The sequence below is a fragment of the Aedes albopictus genome, chromosome 2, assembly GCF_035046485.1.
Source record: "Aedes albopictus strain Foshan chromosome 2, AalbF5, whole genome shotgun sequence".
NCBI classification, from domain to species: domain Eukaryota; kingdom Metazoa; phylum Arthropoda; class Insecta; order Diptera; family Culicidae; genus Aedes; species Aedes albopictus.
Window position 1 is genome coordinate 369,061,991 of NC_085137.1, and position 7,655 is coordinate 369,069,645.

Here is a 7,655-nt window from a genome sequence, read left to right on the forward strand (position 1 = left end):
TTTTCAATTAGATAAGATATTTTATCATCTTAGATTGCAAATCCTTTATTTTAAATGGGTAGACAGACATTCTCACATTTTTATCAATTTGCGATGAGAGCAATTTTCTAGTATAAATAGAATATAGTTAAATTGAATTAAAATTTGTCACATTTTACTTGATATTATGAGTGCAAGTTTTTCATCTGATATAACCACTAGTTTTTATTTTATTTTATGAAGTTTCCAGCTATTACACCACTTATCTTTGAATTATGATATGTATTTTTTTCCGACCAACAAATTTGATAAATTGAAAACTATTACACTATTATTTTTCAAATATGATTAAACTTGTCCAAACAAAATCATATAAATCCGTAATTTCATATATTACATTAATTAAATTAATTAATTATCGATTTTTGCGGCTTAACCAGCCGAATGGAAGTTTTACTTTATTCCAAAAGCTAGACTTTACATATACTGGCGTGAGTGAGAAATGGACAAATTGAGGTGAAATTTGCGAAAAAGTTACTCGTCCTCTCGGTTAGACTCGAACTCACGACTCCTAGCTCATTGAAAAGCGAAGGAATTTTCACATTGTTATCGATTTACGATTTACGAATCTGAGATAGCCACTTTATATTTTGGGAACTGAAAAATCTATTATCCTTTTTTGGTATAAGATGAGCGCAATTTTAACATCCAAGACTAACACTTTTTTGTGAGCGGGAAAATTGTCTTGTTTGCTTTATTTTGGGAACAGTAAAATAGTTAAATTGAGCGCAATGCTTGAATTATTTATATGGGGGCGTAGCATCATAAGGGGCGCAGCTATTTTGAAAACTTGGGTAACCAGCTCTGATTTTAGCATGACAGCACTGGGCGGCATTAAAATTCAGAGAGTATCTTGTACGCAGTCCAAATTGTCGCCTTTTTTATAGATGGGACACAGATACCTTCCATCTTTTTTTCCGGTAGTAATTCCTCCACCCAAATCTTGGTAATGACTCCACCGTATTTTGAATTTTACTCATAACTAGAATTTTTTTGTCTAATACCATGTAACTAATGCCGTCAAAGTATAACCTAGGATATTTCGAAAAACTTTGCCGAAGACCGCAAAGTGATCTGACGCTTTTGAAAAAAGTGATTCGCCTGGTAACTGAGGCTAAAAATTGGGATTTTATTATGGATGTTATTCTTTTACATGTCAAATGTTAAGCAGCACAGGGCAATCTGTACGCTATTACTTTTTTCACAAGAGTCGGATCCCAGCATATCCAGCATATTTTGGGGCTGTTCGAGCTCATTCGGAAGTTAACCATCAATGTTAATTTCTTTTCCCGATCAGCCTAGATAGCTGTGCAGTGTCGGTAGCGGTTGTCTCAATTGGCTTAGCATAACACTATGGACCACCTGATCCAGTGGTAACCCAAGCAACCAAAAGTTCGCATGTTCGGGCTTAATCAGCTATTCGAAGGAATACGAATAGCATTCTATACAGCCCACTTTTAAATTAATTACCTGAACTTGAGTTCACAAAAAGTTCACTTGTGCAGCTGTACGAAATGCTATTCAGTTCAAAAATAAGCTTAGATGAAATTTAAAAAAATATATACCATCGAAAGTGATTAATTATTAAAGAAATATTGATACCTGTGGAATCCTAATTGATCAATTTCTTGAGTTACATTTTTATGTGTTTTGCTTACTATGAGACTTGAACTCGGGTTTTCCTCGTTGAAAGCCAACGCCTTACCTATGCTCCATGTTTGCGTTGTTGGGCACTGAGGGATTTTAGTCAAAGTGCTGATTTCATTTATTAGAGCTCAAACAGGTTCGTATGTGAACTTTTTCTGAACTTGAAGTTGTTTGCGTGAATTTTTTGTGGAACTTCTTGCACAGTTTGACATTTTCAGTGTGTTTTGGTCGGCAACTGGTAACAGTGCAAAGCAATAAATTAGTGGCAAGTTCGGTCGTCGGCACCAGTTTATCAGTTTTTAATGACCGTGATTGCGTGGATTATCATCGCGCGGACGCTAGAAGTGAGAAAGATCATCAAGAAGCAAAGCTGGAAGTGTTTATTCGCAGCCGAGAAAATAAACTCCTGCGGAATTGTTGTCCCCTACGGGAGCCGAGACGGGAGCAGTCTTTTAGCTAGATATTACGGATTCTTTTCGTTAATTGCAGGTACACGCTCAGAAAACCGTTCTGATAAACGTGAACAAACAAACGTAAATATGAGAACAAGCAAATATACACCGTGAACTGGAACTAGTTCCAGCTGTCAATATGGGCGTTCTAGAAAACGTGAAATCTAGTTCACGGTGTACATTTCTTATTGTTGTTATCGTTGCTATGCATCGTTCCCGATTGTTCCCGTTGCCGTGACTGAGAGTTCACGTATATCGGAACGGATTTTTGTGCGTGTAGGTACCGATGAAATATAATAGTGAAACAAAGTTTACTTGCGAAATTCACGCAAGATGTGGTCGATGAGCTCTATTTTCGAGTGATTTGATTGAATGAGAACTTCTCCCGAGCTCCGCTGTCTCCGAAGTTCAAGAGAAGTTTGGTACGGCTAATATTTATTCGAACTTTAAGTAGTAAGTTCAAAACAAGTTCGAAACAAGTTCGGAGCGGAACATTTCAAGTTGGTGTTATATGTCTAATTGAACCAAATTTGAACTTTAGAGGCACGCAAAAATCCAACATGAGTTCGATTAAAATTTAATTGCTCTAAAGTTCAAAGTAAGTTCTTTCTAAACCTTTTTTCGACTTTAATGTCGTTTTGAAGAGAAATCAAAAGCATGTACATGTACTTCCAAGTTCATGTGTAACTTTTTAGAGAATCAAGTTCGACGACGCCAGAATTCAACTATGTAAATTTAAACTTCTCAGTCCGCTCTTCAAGTGTAATCTGAACTTTTGGTTGCTTGGGAAGGTGACCCCGAATTCATGATGTTATGCGGCTTTATGCTTACCGTGTCAAGGAATGAATGGTTGGGGGGGTCTAATAAAAACCTAACCACAAACGGAGGCTGTGGAGAATTAGGGCGTCCTCCACAGTATTACGCCCTTACTGCGCTAACCGGAGCAATGGTGCAGTGGACCTTGCGTATCTCTGAGATAATCAGTTGCCCTTCTTAAGGCGAAACTGGAAGCCTTTCCTCACTTTTTGGTTTTTGATTTTTTTTATTAAATAACGGAGCAATATTTTCAAAATCGGTTTTCGTACACATGTACAAGATGAATCAAGGTAGGGTATCGCGCCACTTGGGCAATGGCTTCTATATTCGTCTGTTTTCCACTATAACTCAGTCAATTTTGAACCAATTGATTTGAAATGTTGTAAACATCTACCCGTGTACAACATTTCAAGTCACTATACCTATCTCACCGCATTCCAAAAATTGTGTCAATTGGTTCACATTTGACTGAGTTATAGCGGAAAACAAACGAAAATAGAAGCCACCGCCCAAGTGGCGCGATTCCCTATCTTCTGATTTTTTTCATTTTTGCGGGAACCATTTTTTGAACGAAATATCACAAAAAATGGTTTTAGAAAAAATGGAAAACTTTTTCAACACCAAAAAATTTAGAAGATACAATGATCCATACTCTACATGTGTACGAAAACCGTTTTTGAAAATATTGCTTCATTATTTTAAAAAAAATCAAAAACTGAAAAAATGAGGAAATGCTTCCAGTTTCGCCTTAAGACTCAAATTTGAGGCTAAATAAGGGCGGAATTATTCAAATGTTGTAAATTAGCTTACATTACCACCTATATGGGTTCGCCTAAGGTGTTTTCGCCATTGGCATTTTTCAATTGACACCGATTTGGTTTGTCGTTGATGTTTCCTTTTTGTGTTGTGATTGTGAAAAGTGTAATTCTGTTCAGTTTGGGTAGTGGTTACGTCTAGGAAACCTCAGGTCCATTTTCAGCGTAAAAAGCGTGCGTAGCCCAAGTGGCTTCACTTCAAAAAGTTCATTTTCTTATCGTAATTTCTGTAAAGTTTACCTTGTGAACCCAGTTTTGCTTCTTTCATTATAAATGAAGTGTCGTGCCTCGAGCATGCTATATCTTAGTATGTTTCAGCCTTTCCTTATGGATGCCTTCAAGCAAGCTCTTGTATTCAGCATCTTTTCGCTGATGTGTGGTAGTATTACTACGATGGTTACATCATCTGAAATAGCTCAAACATTATTTTAGATGCCAGTTTGATGGATTACTTAGGCACATAGTACAGCTCATGGATAACTTAACATAGAATTTCACATAACCGAACTCTGCATTAGCAGAATTTGTCATGAGTTGACTGAATGGCATGTGTCAGATGAGGAGTCTCCATTTGACCTTCTTTGTACTCTTTAGTGTTCCTTCGCAAAATTTGCATATTCAGGCGCCCCTGCTCAATAAACTAGGGAACCTGCACTAATTGGTTGCGATCACATTTTATAGATAACTCGCTTCCATTGCTATTCCAAGAGAGTTTCATTGTGGTTTTGTACCTACAACGCCCTCCATTGTGGTATACTATAACTATTGCTTTGAAAGAAGCTTGTCCTCTGCGGTCTGTGCGGACCGCAAGAGGTATTCTGGAACTCTGATCTGTTCAAGTTCAAAATATCTTCGGATCAACCAGTCTTTTGTATAGCTACGGATCTTTAGCTTCCGCCAGAGAATTATAGCTATATAATTGACTTAGTGGGCACTAAAACGCTCTGCTTACCTCAAATCTCCAGGAGCATTACATTACAATGGTTTTTTGTCCTATTTTTCTCCAGAGGGATTTGAGTATTTCAAACATGTTTTGAACTCTTGTAGTTTTCTTTGGGATATTTTCATGGCGTGAAATTACTTAATAGTTTTATCCCGAAAGGGTGCGTGCGTTGTATAAAGAAGGAATGAGTTCCTGGTTACCTCGTCCTTTCTGAAATGCTTGAAACGCATTGTCGATTGTCGATTGTGATGTTCGTCTGGCTGACACGGCTTTTCATGTGAACTCGCGTGCCTCCCAATTTGTGATGTCCACAGTGACTCTTTTACACAAAGTTGTATACGTTTTCAAGAAAGTACTCGCTCAAACGTAGTTTTTGCTTGGGTGATTTCTTGAATATTGAGGATGCTTTCGATGCCGTGGTATGGGCTATGAGCTCTCGTTGCGCTTATGCGTTCATTCCACGGGGGTGATACGGTGATCTGATTTTGTTGCCACCTATCATGCGCAACCAGTGCTCACTAATACCAACATTCACTCAATACAGAAGCGGGAGAAAGTAAGGAAAACGCACTTTAACGAACAAAGTTTGCGAAAAAGGTGTTGTGTGTATTTTCACAAGCAATTCCCACTCTCTGTAGGAACTTTACCTAAATATCGACACTCTGTAATTGAATTATTGCCGCTTTTTCATGATGAACACTTTGATAAGATCTAATGTGATGTAAACATTTTGCACCGATATCCCTCGTTAAAAGGTAAACATTCAAATTTCACGACAGTGTTGGTGAATATTTTGGCTGGAGCATAAATTTATGCTCCACGTAAGGAGGCATAATCCAACCTGTCAAACTCCATAGTGAAAAAATAGGTTGCCGTCCCCTTGGTTCATTCCCTCTTCTAGGATACTGTAGCGGCCATGGGGCCACTCGGAGTCTGCTTCTTGTTTCCGGCCCGGATTTTTAAACAAGTGGCTTAAGCGCCACCTCCTAGGAGGACCACCCGTCGTTTTCTACGATGCCAAATATGTAGCGGCCATGGGGCCACTCGGAGTCTGCTTCTTGTTTCCGGCCCGGATTTTTAAACAAGTGGCTTAAGCGCCACCTCCTAGGAGGACCACCCGTCGTTTTCTACGATGCCCGGCTAGATACTGACCGAAGAGTCAGTTTCGGAATAATCAACAATGCGCGGGAACAAGCGAGCAGACTCATCATACAAGGACTCTACTTCAATAGCGGAAGCCACACAGACATAACCAACAAATTCCCCCAAACGACCGATATCCCAGAACTCGACCTTATCCTGTTCTCATCACTGGCAAAGACATCCCAACCACTTCAGTTCCATCCCGTTTTGGAAGACGGACTTCACAACAAGGCGGAATAACAAATTACCACGAAACGTGAAACGTATTTTAGACTTTCTTAACACTCGCTTACTAACACATGGTTTAGGGAAACAAGGACTTCATCATGAACATTTATTCAATTTGATAACCTAAGATATTCATTAATAGAAACAATTTGATAACCTATTCCATTTCTACGGTCGCGTCCGACCGGCCTTTCTTCTTCTTCTTCCCCCTTTCGGACTATGGCCCTATCTTGTGCGGTTTTGGTCTACGCTAGCGCTTTTGTGTGTGTAGGTGCTAATTCACTTGCATGCAAAATTTAGTGGAACGTACTCACGAGCTTTCGATCGGGTGCTTTCTACGACGACGCCGATGACGTTGACGATAGTGTCGACGATTGGTAGATCGGTACCTCTACGGTGAATTCGATTCACGGCCACGCACGAGCTTCGTGGAGTGTTTCTCGTGCTCGTGACCAAACGAGCGGACGATTGGCGAATGTCGCTTGCCTTCGGAGTGCGTTGGTGACGTTCGCGACTCCCTTCCGGCCTGGAATCGCCGGGCAAACTTTGGCCCCAGGACGCAGGGTGGATGCGCGACGTAAGGTGGTGGGCGAGACGCTCTCGTTCTTCGCTTTGTGCGATGTACGTGCTATTTTTGGAGTAGAGGTATAGCCGTCGCTCGCGCTTGGCTAGATGACACAATTAGCACATAAAATACCACACAACACAAGTCGTTTACCTTTGAACTTGGTACTCGGGTTCAACACGCACAATTCACCGCACAACCTAGCTATTGAACTTTTGGCCTAAACGGGAATACATAGAGACAATTAATACTCGTTGAAGTACTCTTCACGTTTAAGTTAACTCACAAAATCACACCACGGGAAAGACACTACTTCGCGATCCTTCTTCTACCACGATCTGGGACAAAGTGGACGAGAATATCTTTGTGATTCCTCAGATAGGATCTCACGGTATGGTTCCCGGAAATGGAAGCCCGAAGGTCTCCGTTGATCAGGTCTGTATGATTTCGGATAAAGAAATCTCCCTTGCCTTTGAATTGTCTTTTCGTCTCATTCCGTTACAAAGTCAACTATTCAGAAGCTAACTACTTCGGGGTTCTCTAACAAGGTAACGAGAGCACGAACAGTGATACTCATTACAGCGTGTGCTTGCGTAGCGGATAACCTATCTACGCTTCAGGAAATTGTATGCAATTGTTGGTATCATTTTGATTCAGCTAATGTCCATGCTATTTTACTGCTAAATCTTTTATTTATTAAATTTTATACATTTAACGTGAATTCTAATTATTGAACAATGAATTAAATAAGAATATAACAAATAAACAAATAACGAAAAAGGGCTACCGTTACAATACTCCTTCCTATTTCATCACCTTTCCCTTTCCCTTTCCTAATTCCCATCCCTTGTCCCATGCTCCCTCAGGTAAATGATGAAATAGGCTTATATGTATGGCGATGGCACAAATGTCTCAAATGGAGGATAACGTGCCTCTGGCTGGAGCCGGCCTTCTGATAGGCTACACTTCAACGTCAGTTAGTGTTAGATCGTTTAAACGAAAAATTT

General features: G+C 39.8%; 1 protein-coding gene across 1 annotated transcript in view; it reads left to right on the forward strand.

The window, feature by feature from the left end:
* The window catches only part of LOC109430547 (uncharacterized), a 776,197-nt gene that overhangs the window by 368,932 nt on the left and 399,610 nt on the right, over positions 1–7,655 (forward strand). The gene's annotated exons all lie outside the window — the stretch shown is intronic.